At 38.9% G+C, this 22,926-nt stretch overlaps 1 protein-coding gene across 8 annotated transcripts in view; it reads right to left on the bottom strand.

The window, feature by feature from the left end:
• Positions 1–22,926, bottom strand: part of SRPK2 (SRSF protein kinase 2) — a 228,282-nt gene that overhangs the window by 95,446 nt on the left and 109,910 nt on the right. Inside the window, exon 1 of one of the 8 annotated variants that reach the window (XM_029233990.1) lies at positions 2,328–2,461. The exons of the other annotated variants lie outside the window; for them this stretch is intronic. The gene's annotated coding sequence lies outside the window, so the exon portion shown is untranslated. Of the gene's footprint in view, positions 1–2,327; positions 2,462–22,926 lie in introns of those variants that run through there. 8 annotated transcript variants of the gene reach the window in all.

Below are 22,926 nucleotides of genomic sequence, written 5' to 3'. Positions count from 1 at the left end.
CACTCCTTCGCCATCTGTCCCTGCCATCCTGCCATACCTCCCTACCCAAGTTGATCTCCTATCTGGATCCAACCCTGTCTCTTCTGCCTTATAAAAGCCATGCTTCCCTACTCCATCTCAGCAGTTACACTCTTCCTTCAACAGTCAGGTCTGTGGACCATCGGTCCTCCACAGAACTCGGCCCTCTTGTAGTTTGGTGACCTGCACACGCATTTTCCTCTCCCAAGCCCTGGTTTCACCACCTTCTCCAAACCACCCAATTTCTGGTTTGGTGTCTTGCACATCACAAAGTTTCAAAACTCTGTATTTTTTCTCTCACCTGTATTTTAGGTAGTTGCGATGGAGAAGAAAAGAACCCTGGATAACTGAGTTCTTGCTATACAGATATTTAACCTGTTAGGTCAAGAAGACAGCTAATGTTCAAACATTTAACTTCTTTCTTTAATTTAAAAACATGAAACTACTTCCAAATCCTAAAATTACCTAATCCTTTTCTAAAATAAATTCAATGTCCAAACACAATAAAATTATTTACTTTATAATTCTGAATAATATATGTGTGAATTTAAACAAACAGAAAAGCCTTATCTGGAATTCCCACAGGTACTTTATAAAACAGCCTGACCAGGGAAGGGGTCAGCACAAACAAGGCTCGTGCTACCATGAATTACATTACAGGAACACCTCAAACCAGTAATTTAATCCTGCTCACTGTGAACCACTGTCTGTGTTCTTATTCTAAGTAAAAATATGCTTCCAGAAGTGACGTTTTATCTTCACAAAGTAGTAACTGAACTTCAAAGGCACACTGTAAAAGACTCAAATATTCAATATGTTGGTCATGTACTTTTGTTCAACAAGTAATTTATTAAAGACCAACTACGTGCCATGCACTGTGCTAGGCAATACACTGATTTACAAACAAAGGGACACAATCTTTGATGATGAAACACACAACAGACTATCATCTCTGAAGATTTTTAATAACAGCTCCAACATATAAAGATGGATGTAGGGCTTCCCTGGTGGCGCAGTGGTTGAGAGTCCGCCTGCCAATGCAGGGGACGCGGGTTCGTGCCCTGGTCCGGGAAGATCCCACATGCCACGGAGCGGCTGGGCCCGTAAGCCATGGCCGCTGAACCTGCACGTCCGGAGCCTGTGCTCTGCAATGGGAGAGGCCACAACAGTGAGAGGCCCACGTAACCACAAAAAAAAAAAAAAAAAAAGATGGATGTAGAGAAGCAAAGTAAGTTTCCATTCCACCAGCACGTGCATTCCATCATGCTCCCAACAGAAAAACGGTTTCTATTTATGGGGTCAGTTGGAATGGCCAACTCTGGGTTTTATCAAATTTCTTTCACGTGAAAAGGAAGACAATAAAGTAATAAAAGAATAAGCACAAAGCTGGCTTCCTGAACCAGCTGCAACTGAAACAGAAGTTAAAATTATACACCTAGGAAACAGTGGTATTACTTTAAAAATTCTTCTAATGTTTAAGAATGCTAAAGCATAAAAAAAAGAACAGATTAACCCAATACCCACTGGTACGTGTGAAAGTTCTATAAACATATATAAATTGTATCATGATGCAAACCCAATTCTCTGTTATCATTTCAAGTATCTCCATTAGTATTCAAACAGGTACTTTGTCAAACAATCTTAGCACCTTTTTCTTCCAACTTTTTTTTGGCCTCTCTGCGTGGCTTGCGGGATCTTAGTTCCCCAACCAGGGATTGAACCCGGGCCACTGGACTGCCAGGAAACCCCCCTCTTCCATCTTTAAAGAGAAAATTACCTGCTTGGGCTTCCTTGCTGGTGCAGTGGTTAAGAATCCACCTGCCAACACAGGGGACACGGGTTCGAGCCCTGGTCCGGGAAGATCCCACATGTTGCAGAGCAACTAAGCCCGTGCGCCACAACTACTGAACCTGTACTCTAGAGCCCGCGTGCCACAACCACTGAGCCTGCGTGCCACAACTACTGAAGCCTGCACGTCTAGAGCCCATGCTCTGCAACAAGAGAAGCCACCGCAGTGAGAAGCCCCACACCACAACGAAGAGCAGCCCCCACTCGCCGCAACTCGAGAAAGCCCGTGCACAGCAATAAAGACCCAACGCAGCCAAATAAATAAATTAATTAATTAAATCTATTTAAAAAAAGAGAAAATTACCTTCGTAATCAAAACAAACAAAAAAACAAAAAAAACCCTCAAAAAACTCTTAAGTGAACACAAAAACAGTAATTATAAAATTTAAGTTCTAGTTCTTTCAAAAATCAAGCTGAAAATGATTAGCATAATCATCTTCCTACGGATAACTTTGACTTACCATTTAGTTCTCTCTGTATGTGCACCTATAATCGAATCCAGCTCTTCTGTTTCTCCTTCCAGGGACCACCACCACCATTTATACACCTCAGTAGCGAACAGAGAGCCTGGGAGTTATCCTCAACTTCAGTCCCGGCCCCTAAATATGACCAGCCACCAATGAATTGGCCTCCTTGATGTCTACAGACCCTCCCCGCTTCCCACCACCCTGTTGTACTCAGACCACAAATGCCCCTCAACTGAATTATTACCACGTTACCCTTAGCCTCCACCCACCCAATTTATGTCCCACACTGTAGTGAAAGTAACCATTCAAAAACACAAATCTGATCTCATTTCTTTCTTAAATCCTTTTGCCCTTGAGATAAAGCAAAATATTCTTAACATGATAAATACAACTCTGATGATCTGGGCCCTGCTTAAGGGTCCAGCCTCATCTAACCCCTTTGCTCTTTTTTTCCTCTCTCTCTTGTTTATTACATTATATTCCATTATTTCAAACATACAAAACCGGCATGCCCACTTGCAATATTAACAAACCTTGATATTTCATTATAACTGCTTCGCATCTTTTAAATGAAGGACTCAGTTATTACAGGCAGACCTGAAGCCCCCGGATTCATTCCCCTCCTTTGACAGTTAAAAGCTATCCTGAAATTAAAGACTCATCATTCCTGTGCATGAGTCTATGCATGCATGTTTATACATGGTTTATACTTTAACCATACGGCTTGTACCAATAAACAATATGTGGTATTATACTGTATGTCATTTTACAATTTTTTTTTCCACTCAGTTTGTTTTCTGAGATTTACCCATGTTGACAGAGGTAACTCCAGTTCTCGCTGTAACTGTCACAGAGTATTACATCATCTGAATATTCACCAGTATATTGAGCCCTTTTCTCAATGAACGTCTAGGATGTATCACCTTATATTATCACAAACACGCTGACATTTTCACACACATCTCCTTGTGCACGCATACAAGGGTTTCTCAAAGGCAGACTCTGTCAAGCTACACTCAGCAACTCATGAAACCAATACACTTGGTTACAGACCATGTTTTATTAAAAATGAAAGTAGAAAATGTGTGTTTCATATATAAGAGTACTGCTTCTTTAAACATATTTCCGTTATACACAGACAGGTCAATGTACGCACTGGGTCACAAAAGAATAAAATATGGAACCCCCTTGCTTGAAAGTGTGTATCTAGAAGTAAAACTCTAATGAGCAGGCTATGCACACCTTCAAACTCTGATGCAGTGATGATTCACAGAATTACCCACCTGGAGTTTTTCTTTAATGTGTGAGGTAGGGCTCTAGTACTGTCTTATTCCATATGGATGACCAATTGTCCCAGCAATTATTTATTTTAGATCAGATTACAAGTTACACATGTTCAGTGAATTTACAGACTACTTCAGAAGAAATGGCTTCTGCACAATATTAAATCATTCCATCCTATGTTCACCTTATGTTCAAGAGGGCTTTTACGTCCTCAGTAATATTTTGTCATTTTCTCCATAAGGGCCATGCATAGCTTTGTAAAGAGTTACTTCTAGGAATTCAGAATCTCTGTCCTTTGTTCAAAAAAGATCTTAACACATTGTAACTACCCAGTAAATACTGGGTTGGCCAAAATGTTCGTTTGGGTTTTTCTGAACAAACTTATCAATATCAAATCAACAGATCTCCTTTCCTAGAATGTTGCCACCATCCAAAAACTGTCAGTAAAATTTGGCTTGCTTTTTTGCCTATAAAGGCCGTGGACAATGGATTTTATTTAACACTAGCAACTGGCCTCTACCCATTTGCACTGGAGAATGACTGCTGCTACTACCCCTGGAGCAGGCTACAGACAGCTGCCAACCAGCACTTAAGCTCATCTGCCCTGGTAACTTTCTATTTAAGACTCACACTTGAAGCCGTGAGTTGTTGCTATCTGTGTTACGTCCTGGATGAAGTGCGGCAGGGCTTCCAAATCATCCACCGGCCCCCCTCTCACAGATGATGGCCACCTTACTCCCAAAGCCACTCAAAGTATGACCCCATAGCCTATATTTTCACTCAGAACATCTCAAATCTTCTAAATTTGGTGAAAAACTACCCAGCCATTTTTTACACTGTTAATTAGACACAAAAAAAGAAATCTTATGTATAAAGTTTAATAGGCTGCATCTAGAAAACAAGCACTCTTAAGACTGTGGAGGGTACTTCCCTGATGGTCCAGTGGCTAAGACTCCAAGCTCCCAATGCAGGAGGCCTGGGTTCGATCCCCGGTCAGGGAACTAGATCCCACATGCCACAACTGAGAGTTTGAATGCTACAACTAAAGATCCTGCATGTGGCAACAAAGATCCTGCGTGCCGCAACTAAGACCCAGCACAGCCAAATAAATACATAAATAAATATTAAAAAAGAGAGAGAGAGAGAGAGATGTACAGTCCTTTTTTCTTGTTTTTCCTCCTCTGGGTTCCAAGTTCATACTGTGACTTTAGAGATTAAAAAGGTTTTCAGAAACACCTGTTTATGAATTTGGAAGAATGCAGAATCACTCTCAGATACCTCAATAACCCCACCAAAAATCCTATGGCTCCCTCCCAGTGTTTAAAAATGCTCATCTCTTTCAACGATGCAACTATTCCTATTCTTGCAACTTCAAAAGCCAAATTAACTGTGCCTCAAAATCCAGATTTCTTTTCACGACTCAGTACCCATCACATCACACATCACAGATGTTCTTCACCTTCCATTCAGATTCACTTTACTGCATCCTCAGGGGTCCTCAAGAAATTTACCTATTTGCCTACCACTAAATTCATAGACATCGACAAGAAAAAAACCAGGCTCACCTATTTCTCCACTTCCTATTCCAGGCAGGTAAGAGAAAGAATATGAACCTCTGTGGCCAAACTACCAGTATAAAAAAATAGCAAAAGTTATTTTGTTATAGGATAAAGTACAGTCTTGTTAAAGGATAGTCTCTTCAACAAATGGTCTTGAGAAAACTGGATATCCACATGCAAAAGAATGAAATTGAACCCTTATATTACACCATACACAAATATCAATTCAAAATGGTTTAAAGATTTAAATGTAAGGCATAAAACCATAAAACTCCTAGAAGAAAACACAGGGGAAAAGTTTCATAACACTGGTCCTGGCAATGACACTAGAAGCTCAGGCAATGAAAGCAAAAATAGGCAAGTGGGATTACATCAAACTAAAAAGCTTCCATATAGGAAACAATCAATTAAAAAAAGTATTAAATGTAATAATAACAAGGGAGATTTAAATGCGTGCTAGGCACTGTCTTAAGCACTTTACCTATGTTCACTTATTCAATCCTCCTTACAACTCTATGATGGATATTATTACTATCCTCCATTTTACAGAATAGAAAACTGAGGCCTATTTGATTTATCCCTGGTAACTCGGGAAGTCAGAATTATATCAAGGAAAAGAATGAAAAAAGAAAATCCAACAAGACCATTTAACAAGCCTTAAATTATAGCTAATTCTCCCTACCCCACCCTCCTACTTTTGAATTCATTTTTATACCCTTACCTCATTTGCTGCCAAACAAACTAACACCATATGCCACAGACCACAGGAAATCCATTTACCAGTTAAAGGAAAATCTGTATCTAGAACAAATGCCATTTATTGAACCAGTAACTCTAAATAGAACTTTTTAAAGTACAGAATGTATTGTTAAGGAAGAACATTTTAGATCTTAATGTATTTATTTTGTCGTATTTCTTCTGTCAATGAGGTAGATGTATTAAAGGCAGTAAAAATATAGTAATTCAATTCCCTCTACCATGTTTTGTATTCAGTGGGAGAGATGATGTAAAAACTGAGTTGCGGGCTTCGCTGGTGGCGCAGTGGTTAGGAATCCGCCCGCCAATGCTGGGGGCACGGGTTCAAGCCCTGGTCCGGGAAGATCCCACATGCCGCAGAGCAACTAAGCCTGTGCACCACAACTGCTGAGCCTGTGCTCTAGAGCTTGCGAGCCACAACTACTGAGCCCGTGCGCCACAACTACCAAAGCCCGCACACCTAGAGCCAGTGCTCCGCAACAAGAGAAGCCACCGCAGTGAGAAGCCTGCGCACCACAACAAAGAGTAGCCCTGGGTCACTGCAACTAGAGAAAGCCCGCACACAGCAACAAAGACCCAACACAGCTAGCTAGCTAGCTAGCTAGCTAGCTAGCTAGCTAGCTAGCTAGCTAGCTACATACATACATACATACATACATACATACATACATACATAAATAAATAAATAAAAAACTGAGTTACTATAGAATACTTTACTGTACTCAACTATACAGAAAATGTAATGTTCTACTAATACAAAGCAGTTCTGAGCAGCCAAAGAAACATTTTTTCCTTTCTCTTTCATTAATAACTATTATTAACAAAATAGGAGAAAAAGCACAGCAAACATCTCACGACCTACCTTGACCCTCAGAGAAATGAGGGAGGGGGAAATAAGTGACAAGGGTAAACATCCATATCCACAAGCTATTTTTAATCTACTATTCTTAAAATAGGAAGATTTTAGTAACAAAAATATGAATGGTTGCCAAAACCAATATCCTCAGTTGATATGGGAGAAATAATAAAAAGAAATGGATAAAGTTCACTATTAAGTGTGAACTGACTAGATGTTACTAGAAAAGTACAGTGTCTGGATTTAGATCTTTTGAATAACATTTTTAAATTTTCCATCTGAAGCTGCAAAAGCACATCAACTTTCTGACAATATCTCTCTTCAAAAACGTTTCAAACAAAAATTTTTGACAATATCTGGATACTAAAGGGAATTATGAAAGATGCAATAAAAGTTCTTTAGATGTATAATGGGCACAAAGTAAAAATGTAGAAATAACATCACTTTTATTCTTTTACTTTGGAGTGAAACTAATATGTGCTGTATGACAGCACTTTCTTATATATAACATTGTAGTTTACAAAGAAACACTTTAGTTTCTGCTATATTAACTTTAACTACTGCTCACAGAAATAACAGTCTCTTTGCTGCCATATCACTGTGGAAATTAAGCTGGAATGTCGCTAGCCCACCAACAGTTATTTAAAAAGCAGATACCCAAGAGAGCAAGAAAGCTGCCACAAGCTCAGCTCAACAAAGCAAGCATATATAAACACCTCAAAATTTTAAGAGACATTGTTGCTTTAAAGAGCCATTCTTTTTGTGCTAACATACAAAAATCCAGATATCTAAATATCTCATCATTATTATATCAAACATACAGCCTTAATCTCTGTGACAGAGATATTTCTCTCCCTCCCTCTCATTCAGGGATAAAATTCTAGAGTCAGGTTCCATGATCACAGAATAGGAATACGGCCTGGTAGGATGGCTGAGGTTAAGTACCAAGGCCAAGAGCTGAGAAATATCAGGCAAGCACATACAGGGCAAAACAATGAATACACTGTCAAGTAAGAGTGGTAACAAAAAAGAAAAATCAAAGCAGAGTCCGTGTCCCAGGGACCTAGCCCAGGAGCCAAGACAAAAATTGCACAATAGCTTTTAATTTAAGAACAAAGTGGTTCCGATGAAAATGATGAGGACTTAGTGATCCAGGAAGGTTTCAAGGGGATGTAGGATTGAACTGGTCCTGACCTGAAGGTAGAATACAGGCACGCTTGGGGAGGACATTTTGCAACAAGAGACTCAGTCCCTCTACCAGCCTTAATAAATTAGAGCAGGGGGCTTCCCTGCTGGCACGGTGGTTGAGAGTCAGCCTGCCGATGCAGGGGACACAGGTTTGTGCCCTGGTCTGGGAAGATCCCGATGCCGCGGAGCGGCTGGGCCCGTGAGCCAGGGCCGCTGAGCCTGCGCGTCCGGAGCCTGTGCTCCACAACGGGAGAGGCCACAACAGCGAGAGGCCCGCGTACCGCAAAAAAAAAAAAAAAAAGGTCGCCTATCTATCCTGTGACCCTGCCTTAGGAATTTATCCATAGAAAACAATCCAACCGCTTTTCAGTTAAAAAGAGTGCATAACAATTATAAAGAATCACTGTTTACAGTAGCAAACAATATTACAGGACCTTATGAATCCAATATTCTTGAATTCATTAAAAAATAAGATTTATTTTTTAAATGAAATTTACAGTCAGTAGTACATTAAAGCAAAAATGGCCATATTAAAAACTGTATTTAGTAAATTGTCATTAATCACAAACTTGCAATGAGTTTGCAAAAGAAAGTAAACACAAAAATATTCACAAATGAAGTGACCAGTCATAAAATTAAAGTCTCTCTCCCTACTTAAACAAAAAAGAGACACAGATCTATTTAATGGAGGCACAGATTAGTCAGTTTTTCTCTGAAACTCAGCATTTGATAACAGAATGCAGATATCAATACAATTCAATGAAACTAAAAATCTTGAAAATATACAAGACTTCAAGGGGACAATAAAATAGATATAAATAGTAGCAAAGTTCCTGACAAATGAGAACCTAGCCAACCAACTAACAACTGCAGATGACAAGATCAACAAAGATAATGCGTTAAGAGGCTCTTCAAATGAAGACAATATATACATATAAGAATTAGGGGAGGGCTTCCCTGGTGGCACAGTGGTTGGGAGTCCACCTGCCAATGCAGGAGACACGGGTTCGAGCCCTGGTCTGGGAGGATCCCACATGCCGTGGAGCAGCTCAGCCTGCGAGCCACAACTATTGAGCCCGTGTGCCCCAACTACTGAAGCTTGCATGCCTAGAGCCCATGCTCCGCAACAAGAGAAGCCACCGCAATGAGAAGCCCGCGCACCACAACGAAGAGCAGACCCGCTTGCCGCAACTAGAGAAAGCCCGGGCGCAGCAACAAAGACCCAACACAGCCCCAAATAAAAAAAAATAAATAAATTTATTAAAAAAAAAAAAGAATTAGGGGAGATCACTGTTAAAAGAGATGAAGCTCTTAACTATTTGACAAAATAAGACCCTCTTAGTAATTCCTGTAAAATTCAAACAGGAAGTGAAAAATATATTGGAGGGAGGGGAATGGGGATATTACGACAGAAGTAATATTTGAGTCATTGTTTATTCTATGAACCGGCCTACAGATGCAACAATGATATTATATTTTGTTAAGTATAAGGTAAAATTAATTTAATTTTAATAGTTTATAGTTATTCTTATACCAAGGCCCAGATAAACCCTTTTCACCATTTATGTGAAATTTATGTCCCTAATTAAAATAGATTCACATTAAGAAGACTTTTCCTATTCCAGTTATAATCAGGTAAATGAGACTGTATTTTAGTAAATTCATTTATGTAAAAATAAACAAGAAAAGGACTGCAAACATATATACCAATAGTTGCCACTGGAAGGTAAGGTTGTGGGTGATTTTTTTTCTAAGGGATAGAGTTAAACAAATATTGTCTGAAACGATGCAAATAATATTAGTTAATAAATAAAAATTTGAAACATATGCTAATATTACATCTATGGATTACTACTGCTTTTGATCTATCCATAGAGAGTGAGGTCTAAATTAGAAAAAAATCCCTCTTTCTCATTTAAGAAATATATCCTGAGCCATGGGCATTCAATCCTTACTATAATTCAACAAACTAATTATTATCTTCAATATCTGGAGACTAAAATTAAATAAATTTCTCCAGGTTATAAAACTAAACAGCGGATAAGCCATCCTTCAAACCAAGACTGTCTACAAAGCCCATGCTCATTACACTTAGTTATGCATTACTCTATGGAGACAGCCTTAAAATAACTTACAAATTAATAGAAGATATAATGAAGCTACAGAAAGCACCAAGCAATGAAGCTAGGTGCACTGATGCTACAGTATGTGCCACATGCTACAGGAAGCAGGAGAAGGGTACTCTTAACCTCGGGGTGGGAAAGAAAAAAGGCACAGCAGATATGGGCAGAGGAGGGCAAGAGAGCTTCAAAGAACACAAGAACCGCAAAATGAGGAGAAAGATGTGATAGCCCATTCCAGGCAGTGAGAACGATGTAGTTTTTGGAAACTACAATTACTATTATCTGGCAATTGCTCCCTGAAATTTTTTTAGCTAGAGAGATGGAACAGTCAAATATTCACTTACAATATCTAATATTTAATTTAAATATATTTAACTATTTACTAGTTTTTAATTCACATGAATATTACTCAAAAAGATTGTTTTTCTCACTCTCATGAAGCAAGTTTATTCAAATGCTTCACATGCATCTTTGTCATGACTGTATTCCATTAATAAAGCCACTTCATAAACTCAGTTTTCCAAAAGATAGCATCTCCTTTTTTTTTTTTTTTTTGTGGTACGTGGGCCTCTCACTGTTGTGGCCTCTCCCGTTGCGGAGCACAGGCTCCGGACGCGTAGGCTTAGCGGCCGTGGCTCACGGGCCCAGCCGCTCCGCGGCATGTGGGATCTTCCTGGACCGGGGCACAAACCCGTGCCCCCTGCATTAGCAGGCAGACTCTCAACCACTGCGTCACCAGGGAAGCCCCAGCATCTCCATTTTTAAGATTCTTGAGATAAACTGTTGTTGCTTTTTTTAACTTAAGTATATAAGATATGGCCACTGAACTGTTATCCCCAGTCAGATATAACTATTTCATTCAGGTCAGTTAATTTCCCCATTTTATACACATACCATCTCCACATTACAGTCAATTATTATTTTATTTTTTATGTGATCTTTAAAAGACCTTAGAAAGACAGTCAATATTGGCAACTGTGAGAAATAATTATAAAATTGGTGTTAAATGCCTTTGTCTTTTTTTTTAACTACTTCCACTACTGAAATCTAAAAATATCTGAAACGAAGCACTGATTAAAATAATTTTGATTCATAATGTCGTTACAAAGAATTCTATTCAACATAGTCGTTGAGATAGTTCCCCCTCATATAAGAGATGCGATGCAGTGCTCTTTTCTGGGAGATGACTTCTTGAGCAGAGTACTCACCTGATACTCTAGCAGTCACAGTACTTGTAATATTAACTTCTACATGCACATTAGAGGAAGGGGAAAAATGAAATTTTAAATGTTTGACCTAGATCAGTGGTTCTCAAAGTGTGGCACATATTAGAAGCTCCTGAAGAGCTTGTTAAAGCACAGATTTCTGGGGTCTGTCTTGGAGTTTCTGATTCCGTAGGAATGGAGTACAGTCTAAGAGCTTGCATTTCTTAAAAGTTCCCGGGTGGTGCCAATGCTGCTGTTCTGGACACCACGCTTTGATCCAGATTTTGCCAGACCTTGTTCATCATGTTAAGGGTCTGGATTTTATCCTGAGGCTATAGCTGTCACTGAGGAATTTCAAGCAGGGAAATGACAGCATAAGATTTGTGGTTTTAAAAATGTCACTCTTACAGCAATATGGAGAATGGAGCTTTCACATATAACATATTTCATTGATTCTAATGCACATTATTTTTTACATTTATAATTTCTGCAAGTAGGATGCATTTTTGCAATCAATGGTGTACCACAGTTTAATAGGCAGTGAATTTTCTTTCTTAGTAACACATAAAATAATGGTGTATTATAATTTGTAAGTTCCCGATTCTCTGAAAAACAATGTCGTTTCTTCTCATACGGTGGTGCTATAAAAGAGAAAGCAGGTTTTATTCCCATTCTACAGATGAGGAAACAGATTTTAGGACCCTGTAAGTGACCCATTCCAGAACACACAGCTAGTAAACAACAGGTGCAAGATTAGGAAATCCAAAATTTTTGACATATTAAACCAAGCACCTTTCCCCTAATATGATACTGCTTACAATAATGGCCTGTAGTTTGCCTGCCAGAGAGAGGGAAAGGAGGTGAGGGCAAACCAGTGCACCATAACATATCACCAGGAGCCAAGTAAGATTTTATGGGCACCAGGTGTGAAATACCAAATTAAAGCAACCAAGATAAATTGCTTCAAGACTTTTATTAAGAAACTATAAATAAATGAAAACAGCCAAATGAACCACCTCCAAAAATATACAGATAGAATCAAACAGCAGTTTGGGAACACAGTTTCTTTCACACAGTGGTGCAAGATGCAGAATATGACATAACGTCTCTGAAGAGACAGACACTGGTTTGAGCATTCACTTTAAAATATAGTAGGTGATACCACGAAGTCAGGTTTCTGACAAAACGGGTCCTGCGCCTGAAGAGCCGCCAGAACACTGTGCATCATCAGCTTTCTAAGAGATGCCAGAAAGCTATTTCAGCAGCAAATAAAAATGACTCCCCAAAAAACCACAGACTGTATGCTTTTGATCAAATTTGGTTTGAAAAGGTGTGACTTTCAGAAATACTGTTCTAGAGGCTGCCAAATGATTTTTCAATTCTAAGACTTAAAGAAAGGAGAAAATTAGAATAGAAAATCTAACAAATACTATCTGTCATAACATCCTATGTATTCCCACTCCCTACTGCAGGTCTACTAATAAAAAGATTCACTAAATTCTGCAGTCTCAGCACACTTGAATACCATGACTCTGATAAGTGATGAACTGTCACACAGATGGTGCCTACCACTTTGGTGCTCTATTAAAACTGTAAGCCAAATTTTAAGAACCCAAAGAAAGGACTTCCCTGGTGGTGCAGTGGTTAAGAATCTGCCTGCCCATGCAGGGGACACGGGTTTGAGCCCTGGTCTGGGAAGATCCCACATGCCACAGAGCAACTATGCCCCTGCGCCACAACTACTGAGCCTGCGCTGTAGAGCCCGCGCGCCACAACTACTGAGCCTGCGAGCCACAACTACTGAAGCCCGTGCACCTAGAGCCCGTGCTCCGCAACGAGAAGCCAACGAGAAGCCTGTGCACCGCAACGAAGAATAGCCCCTGCTCACCGCAACTAGAGAGCCCGCGCTCAGCAACGAAGACCCAACGCAGCCAAAAATAAAAATAAATAAATAAATTTATTACCACCAAAAAAGAACCCAAGGAAACAGGTCCAGAGCAATTAACAGAAGATATTTCTATTTTTCATGCTTTGTTTTAGGTTCATTATAAACATTTAAGTCTTGGACTGATTTACAGAAAATCATTTAAATGTTTATAAACAGCCAATAACAGGGGTGGTACATTCTGAAAATTAAAGCTCTAAAAAAGCTACAGTATTATTAGGCTTCACACAACTCATGAGCAAAATAACCCAGAGTTAAAGGCAAAGCATATATCTAAGTCAACCCTTCTGTCAAAATAACTAGTATTCCATACTCTGCCAACCAGACAAAGAAATGACAAGAGGTTCTAAGTAAGGGCTGAATCATGCAGGGTAAACAACAGCAAAGCAACATTACTTGAGACTCCAACTAGTGGCAATTAACAATCATTTTCAAGTCAAAGCAGGTTTCCTTTAAAGGCACTGCGTACCTCATTCAAATTCCTAATAAATGAATATCAAGATAACTAGATCATCATTATTATTTTTACCATCATCATCATCCCTTGGGTGTAAACTGATGGTAAAAAAATGCTCAAATGGAAGTCACCAAAAAGCATTGCCTCCCCGTCCTGGAGTGGGAGATGTGGTCTGTTCCTGCTCTCTGGAGGCCCAGGCTCAGCTTGGAACACTCTCACTCTGAAAGAGTCACTCAAGGGCACAGGCAGCAAAATCAAAGTCGGACGGGTCCAGCTACAGTGGTGGTGTGTCCAGTAGCCATGCGATCCCAAGACTGAGCCAGTGGCATGAGGGTATCTGCTGCCTCTCTTAGCTGTCCCTTAGCTTTTCTGTTGTTCCATCACCTTCTTCAACCATTCCCATATCTTCTATTTGTATTTAAAACAGCCAGTCGGTTTGTACTGCTTGGCATGCAGAAGCTTGACTGATAGGCTTTACCATTACACAGCCTCCCTTTTACTGTTGTTAAAATTAAATGATTTTTGAAAACATGTTTAGTTGTTCTGCTTTGGTTTTAATAACAGAATCATTTCATGTTAGTAGAAAGTTAGAAATGAGAGATCAAGACAGTGAAGAAAGTAACATTATTTATAATTCCACCACCTAGACAGAAACAACCACAACCATTCTGGAGCACACCTTTCCAAGCTTTCAGTGGAAGTGGACATCTTGACCCCAGAGAAGAAAGCGTAGACACTGTGACCACACTGGAGATCTATGAAGTCATTAAGCCAGGGCACGGCGACCACATAACTCATCACCCAATACACTCTGAGAGTGAAAGGGCTTCTTTCCCTCCTTCCCCTATTAATAAGTCAGCCAAGAAAACAAACATAAGTTGGGGTAATCCCTGGCAAATCCAATTGTACAATTCCCCTACATATCAGAATAGCTGAGCCTACTATTTAGGAACCCCTACTTAAGAAATAGTCCCATTTGTCCAAAGAGGATATGAATTATAAATTCTTCTTACTTATTTGCACAACTTATTTTTACCACTTGGCAAAAAGAGAAACCTTTAAAAAAGGAGGGGGGGGGAAGGGGGAGGAGAAGAAGAAAAACCGAAGTCCTAGCAAATTGACAAAAATTTTTTTCATATGCACTGGGGAACCAAAATATTCAAGTAACTCCGTTTATTTTTGATATTTGCTTTACCGCAATGGTCTGGAACCAAACCCACAACATCTCCAAAGTATGCCTGTACAAGTAAAATTATTCCATGGTGTTTGAAGTCAGAATAAGGGTTTTGTTTGGTGCCTAGGGGCCAGGATTGGCTAGGAAAAGGCACTAAGGAACTTTCCTGGGTAAATCTGTACCCATACGTACATATTTAAATGTGCATATGTAAATATTCATTGAGCTGTATACTGAAATTAATACATTTTACTCAGTTTATTGCATGCTTGTTATATATCACAGAATGTTTTAAAAAGAAAACATCACAAGAACATCATGTTCATTAAATTACATTGTATGTGTAAAAAAAAAAAAAGAGAATTTTAACAAAAAGCTTCTTAAACAAAAACCTACAATATAATTAGCATCAGAAAGTACAAAATATAAATAACACACCTTCCTTAAGTTAGAAAAAAGGTTGATACAATTTATCTTTGCACAGGAAGTCACTCAATAAAAAATACATACAGAACAAAAGACTTTTTCCCTGAATTATCAGGGCACCACTGAAGCAATACATCCAGTTTTTCACACCCAAAATAAAGAAACACATCTTTTTGGTTTTCCCGCCTGTAAGTGGGTCAGCGCCCTTAAGAAGGCTAGAGGGGGAAAATAGCCTGAACATCAAAATATACTGTTTCAAACATACTCCTAGAAGCTGATAAGATGTAATGGGATGAGAGCAGAAAATAAAACATAATTAACAAAATCTAGTTAGACAGAACCAGATATAGGAATAGTGCTACTCTATAATATACAGCAAGAGAAAAATATGAAAGTATGAAAACTTTGAAGACAGATTTAAATACAGTGATAAATGGTTGATAAGAATAAGAAAGCCAGAGCCCCTGAGCTTTTAATCCCTCCCACCCACCCCTTTTAAGCCCGGATCTTGCTTTGTAGCAGCTTCACTGTTCTTCACTTTTGGCTTCCTGCCCTAGTCAGCAATGGCTCCTTACCTACAGGCTACTTCCTTACCTCTTTTCTCAAAGTATTCTCTTTTGAAGATGAACCCTGCTCACATTCCCTATCACCACTGATCATATTTTACCTACAGTAAATTCAACCTCTAGATCAAATACATTGGGCACAAACTAAAAGGTCAAAAGTAAATTTTCTATAAACTTATTTTTAGCCTTTTATGGAGCAATAGTGAAATAATCATTTTATCTGGAAGCAGTATGGAATGAACTACTTTAAAACATTTTTTCAAACCGAGTCCCAAGAATATAGAAGAGGTACAAAAAACACGCAAGGCAGCCTACATTATGCCTGGTTTACAGAGTTCCCTCCATATAAATCCTGGCCAGAAATTACAGTCAGGGACAAATGGAGGGAGAAGAAAAAAAAAAAATTTAACTTTAAAAGCCTAAACATAGATTGTAGTTTCAGAAAGTACAGGGTGAGCTAACAGCTGACCTTTGAACCTCACTAGTCTCCAAAAATGGAAAGATTTCTGGGCGATGAGAAAGAATATTGCTTTGAAACGGCAATGTCTAAAATACATTGTCTCCATGTTTTATTTTAAATATGCTCTTGATTTACTGTAGGACTTTACCTACTACAAATGAAAATATTTACTTGATATTTACCAAAATGTTTATTTATCAAATATTTCTATCTGATATATTTATTTACTGAATATTTACCTAAGTGTTTAAGGTACTTAAATAAAAGTAACCTTTGGCAGCACTACTCCAGTTCACAGTCTGTAATCTTTATTTTTATTATCATTTTGTTTCAGTTTTTAAAAATGTTCAATAATCATTTTGTCAAATTGGAGTGAAGAGCTGAAAGGCAAGAAGATGGAAGAACTCTAAGTGAAAACAGAGAAATGATGTTAGAATACAAAATAAATTAACTTTTTTAAAGAAGATTGTGTTGTAAGAATGGGGTGTATATTTTGTTTTGTAATTCTGCTTCTGAAGAATTCTAATCCTGATACCAAAATTAGATGGTGGCAAACTGAGGTATATAACAGGGCTGATGGGCTAAATTTAGGCGTTCCTTCTCTGCAGCATCTACCAGCTCCTAGACCATTTACTGAATTGTTATCTTGTCCTGAAAACTTCATATACATTATCTTCATGGACATTATCTCAGTTAAATTTCATGAGTACCCAACTGCTATGCATTCTTATATTTGCTTTATACAGATACGGAAACTGGGGCCCAAAGAAGGTTAACTACTTGCCCAAGGTAAACAAAGTCAGTCAGTGATCCGAGCTCAATCAAAAATCTGGCCTAATTCCAAAACATCACTATTTTTCTATGCCACATTCTCTCTCCTAAAACAATACCACCCACTGCCTCTTAAGCCTCTATTTCATATATATTATCTCCTTAAATCCTTACAATTCCATGTGAGGTGGGCATTATCATCTTTATTTTAAAAATCAGGAAAACTAAGACAAAGAAGTTAGGTAGCTAGCTAGGATTTAGTTTCTGGTTCACAGCTCCAAAGGCCATATAAGATACTCTTTCCAATGCATCATGAGATTTCACACTGTCACTTCCATCTTGTGCCATTATCAACCTGGTTAATGACAGACATTTCTAAGTATGCTACTTCATCTGTAAAATGAACAACATGATATCAAGTGACCCTTCCATTTTAGGGCTCTAAGTTATATGATATACATCCCCTCTTCCTTTGCCTGCCTGTGAAGAAGAGACTGGAAATTTGGGGGGGGGGAGGATGTAGATAAAACCCCACAGCGGTAAGTAAAGCAAAGTAACCATTATTAGGTTCTAATGTATACACAAAGATCTACTCATAGGCACACAAAGTCCCATCTGAAACAAGCAACAAAAAACAATCCAGAGCTTGTGCTTTGCCAACCCAAAATGAATCATCTATTTTTAGCTTAAACCCACTCAAGAGATGGCCTAGGCTGGTCTGCAGCAGCCAACTGAACAGTTGAACAGTCAACTGGGCTCACCAATGAATCTTGAAGGCAAGTCGGATCTCCAATCCTTAAGAGTAACCTTTGGCTTGACTGCAGCTATAAAGCAAATATAAGAACAGAAAGCTAGAAAGATTTTCAGTTTGCCAAGAAAGTAGCATTTCAAATATACAAATCTATTTCATTATGTTTTTTACTCTGCTAGAAGGTGTGGCAAAGATTCAAAAAGCCTGGACATTTTTACATTCCAATCAATCCTCCAAGTCTAGATGAGTCACTTTACAGTTGGGGGATGTGAGAAGGAGCAAAGGTGGCAAGATTAAAATTAAAACCCTAAAATCACTTGCAAAACACCTTTAAATAATAAATGGTGAATTTAGGGCTGTGAACAAAGGTGAGAATTTTAATAAACTCTGAACTTGAGAAACGGTATAAAACTTTATATTTCAGTTATACAGATTATTTTATCTATAAATTAGAGCATATTATATTAATACATATATGCAGTTCAGCAGATCACCTAAATTTAAATGTGAGAACTGGCATAAATAAAATTTTCTCAATCCAATCTAGGGAGCTTTGCCTAGTATTCTGGATGCTGCCTTCAGTCTGACATTAATTGCCGAGTATGCTGCCAAGGCTCATGGCTCACAGGCAATTCTACAACAGGCAGGTGTTTCCAGAAGTAAAGGGTATACCCGAGAGAAGGCGCTGGAGACCCCACTGACAGCACGGCAGTCCTTTAAGGTCTCTGAGCCCAGGGAGGTGGGGTAAAACAGCTACAGAAAGAAACACTTAGCAAGGCTTTTCAGAAGAGAGTAAAACAAGAAGATACTGCCCAGCATTTTCTCATAAAAAAGACAAAAATAACTTTTTCTTAGCGAAAACTTGCTTACTAATTGGGAAAGAAATTTTAAAACCTTTATTCAAATAAACATTTATGTTGACTATATGGGCCAAAAGATGCTCTCGGTAACAGGAACATAAAGATAGGTAAAACTCCCTGTCTCTCGCATCTAGTACAGCAGTGTAAATGGCATACTAGGAGACAGAAACGGCAAGAAGCACCCTCAGGGTGTGAGAGGAGCAGCTCAAAGCAGTGGCACCTGAGCAGTCGAGAGGTCAAGACAAGTCTGTTAGGAAGATAAAAGGGTGAAAGCACCAACGATGGCAGATCAGTAAGAACTCCAGATGAGGGGCACCAGATTGTGAAAGACCTACTTAAGCTACACCGAAGAGTCTCTTAAGCAACGTGATCCTGGAGGTGGGGCAAAGGGCAAAGGGGAGAGGCCAGCAGCGGTCAGAAAGAGACAGAGCAGTATCTGAGGCCAGAGCCAAGGAATGGCTGAGTAAAAGCAGCAAGACAAAGTCACAGGGGAGCAGACGAATTTGGCAAGAACTTCTGCAAAGGAATCGACAGGATCTAGTGACCAACTAGATGTAAACTGTAAGGAAAATGAGATACATTAACGCTGAGGCTTTTGGGTCTATAGACAGTTATAAATATTCACTTTTTTTTAATTAAAATAAGCAGAGTGACAAAATTTTAGAGCCAGAAGGGCCGTTCCCTGTCACAGTGGGCCCCAAAGCTGTAGAGCCTGGCAGTTAAGAAGTAACGTGAGCAAGAAGCCTGGCAGAGAGGTGACAGTGGCTCCAGCAGCTGCTACAAAGAACAGCTTGAAACTTACACATACATCTCAGCAAACTGCTCACTACCTGCTGGGATAAGATTAGGGGGCTTCCTTTTATCCTTGTATAGACCTCACAAAGCTTCCTGTTGCCTTCTGCTTTCTTTCAAAGATACTTACGATATACTTTTAAACGCGCAGAGGCGGGTTACGCACAGGGTAGTTTTTGTCATTGACCCAAGAGCACACAAGGGCAGCCATAAACCAAAAGGATTATTTATTCTCTTTCCCTCCCCCTACAAATACATTTTACAAGGCAGAAAAGTGAAGCACAGACTGGCCATATAACCTATCTACCCGCACAGTGAGGAAGGATTAACAAGATAATGAGTTTGGTTTAGGGCACGTTAAATTTTGACGTTCCAGCAGACATTTAGGTAATGGTGTAAAGTAGGCAGCTGGATATGTATGTCTGTAGCTCAGAATGGAGAGCTGGAGGTATAAATTCGGCAGTCAGCTCACAGATGGTACTCAACACCATGGCAACGTGAGAAATGAAACATGAAAGGTGAGACCATCTTCGGAGAGAATGCATGAGAAGAGAAACAGACCTCAGGCTGAAACCCTGAGGAAGGGCCAACGTATGCAATAAAGAAGAAATCAAAAGAGAAACTGAGAAGGATCACTTTTACCTCATCTTCTGTTCCAATTTCTACGCTAACAAAGAAACCTTCTGTATTTAGCATATCTATCTATTTTAGTGCCAGATATTTTGGATACTGAAGACAATCAACTATAAATTTTACCAATTTTGAAAGGTGGCCAGTTAGTGACAACAATCTTTCATTTGCCCAGAACTGTCAGGAGAAAAGGGATTGCCTAAGAGTGAAATCTTCTGATGAGTGGCATTTCCAGAAAAGGGAAGCTTTCCCTTTATGTGAATGGTTCGCAGAATCAGGTAGCTGAGTGTGAAGCACTGAGATACACAACAGTTAACCAGGATGAGCAATAGGGTAGAAGACAGCAAAAGTGTGAATTCTGTCCATGTGTGCTAGTTATACCTGCTCTGTTTCATGGCAAAGGTTGGCACTCCTAATCTCTTTCCTTTTTGGTACTTACATGTTGAAGTTACTGGAGAAAGAAATGAAGAGTATGAACTCTTATTAAATGCATGCAACCTGACTCAGGACACCTGCTACATAAAAATACTCAAAATCTCTGTTTTCAGACAATGTGCCCTGAGCACAGGGGTTGGAGCTGCAAAACATGGCTCTGAGGGTACTTTTACCACTAACTGAGGTGTGACATTGTTAAGTCGTAAACATACTGGTTTTCTTACCTGCAAAGTGGGAATAGAACCATCTACAGTATGCTTCTACAAGCATTTCTTAAAGAATTAAGAGTGAATAGGAAAATGTGCTGTAAAACGAAAGGCATTTAACATTATGTCTTCCATGCTCTGGTTAGAGCAGATATAAAAAGAACAGTACTAGTATAATTTAAAATAATCATTCTTGGTTTTCTTAAAGAAGAGAAAGGGAACTGGGCAAACCAACTGCATTATGCAATGTTCCAGGACTCCAAATTTAAATACTGCAAGTTACTGGTTTACAAGAATCCTCTGGAATCTTAGATGCATCACTTCACTGTTTCAGGCATCACTTTTTCTTATGCAGAAAACAAGGGTGGAGGATACAGTGGATCTCCAATTTCCCTTCTTGCTATGATAATTTTCATCATTACATTCATCTATATATGCCTGGTCAAAAGAACAAGTTAAATGTTTTTGATTAATGAAAATCAATCGTTATAACTGAGCCGCATCATTCATAAATGCACTTTTACCTGCACCATCTCAACTATATTAAAGTTAGAGGGAAAATAATAATGTTGATAATGTGGCGATTGCTCCAAACGTTTCTTTCAATAAGCCTATGACTTGGAACGACACGAGACATGACGATAAATCTTCGATTCCTTCACATGAGTTCTTGTTGCCCAAAGCATGATTCTATCATGGAGCTGAATGTTATTCTAATGTTTAAATTTAAATACATTATTTTGCACCACATGCCCTCAAATGCAAACAGTGCAAGAAGAGAAAAACTTATGTGTTGTATCACTGGAGAAAAGGCTGCTGTCATGATGTCAGTCATTACATAATTTCACATTTGCAGACATACAGCTTTTAACTTACATACATGCAAGGAGTGATGCCACTGAACCCTTAATAGGAATTTAAAAGTTCAGAGTTACATAAAGTACCAAGTCACATCAGGTAACTAGAGAATGCCTCAACTTTAGAAAAATTAACGTCTGTGGATCCACTTTTAAAATATTAAATTTGAAGAAATTTCTTGGAAAGTGCTTGATTTGCATTTATCTAAAAGTATTTCTACAAACAGATACTTCATAACATCTAGTCCTAAGAAACAGAAGGCCTTTAATGTTCTCCATAAAAATCTGTGATTCCATTAAACAATCAGATGGGTGATTAGCAGTAAGTTTTACTACTATGAAAATCAGTTCCATCTTTGTCATAAGCCATTGAATATTTTATAGTAACACTGAGAGAAGCGGGGGATAATAACTATTTTTCCTCAGGGGACCACAATATAGGGCCTAAGCTGCTGCTGGGAACATGGCTGACTTCAGGGCAGCAACAGCAGCAGAAACTTCTAAGGGGGATGTGACCATGGAGGAACAAAGCGAGGGTGAACTGGACACTGCACAGCTCATAACACACAAGTTCTTGATTTGTTCACCGTGAAACAGATATTTGCATCTACAGTGAAAGAGAAGTATACAAAGATACCACAACAGCAATAAATCCATCAATACACTCGCCCTTCACCTACAAAAGCTCAGAAAAAAATGATAGTCCTAAACTGAAAAGAAAATCACATATAACAAACCAAGGTGTTTATGTATTGTATCACAGGCAGCCAAGCATTCCTCTAGAGAAGTCTTTCCATTATTCAAACAGACTGTCAAATTAAAACCAATAAAATATGCAAAAAGCAAGCAAGCATTGAATCTCTTTTTCTTAAAAAGACTGAGCTGAGCAACAAAATAAAAATCTTTCTTCCACAATTCTATGTTTAATCCCATCAGACTTGCTTTTCCATAAATGAATATAACTTTGTAGTCAACGTAACTGTAAACCTTCTTCAGCCCAGCATTAAACAGAGGCTCCTCCTGCAAGCTAAGGATTATCCTGACCCTCAAAACAGGATGTCCCTTTTCATCCGGAGTCCAAAGAATACTATCATAAATCACTACTAAACTGTTAAGGGGGGTTGGGGGGAGGCTAGTGAGGGGAAAAGGCTAGTGAGGGAGACAAGAACTGATTTTCAAAATCAAATTTTGTTTTCTCTTTTTGGCCGTGCCGTGGGTCATGCAGGACCACCAGGGAAGTCCTTGGGTTTTTTTTTTTAAGCTCTGGCTAAAACAATATCAAGAAGAACAAA

Source organism: Monodon monoceros, unplaced genomic scaffold, assembly GCF_005190385.1.
Source record: "Monodon monoceros isolate NGI ecotype Baffin Bay Population unplaced genomic scaffold, NGI_Narwhal_1 Super_Scaffold_2, whole genome shotgun sequence".
In the NCBI taxonomy this organism is placed as follows: Eukaryota; Metazoa; Chordata; class Mammalia; order Artiodactyla; family Monodontidae; genus Monodon; species Monodon monoceros.
This window is presented reverse-complemented; position numbering and strand designations above follow the sequence as displayed.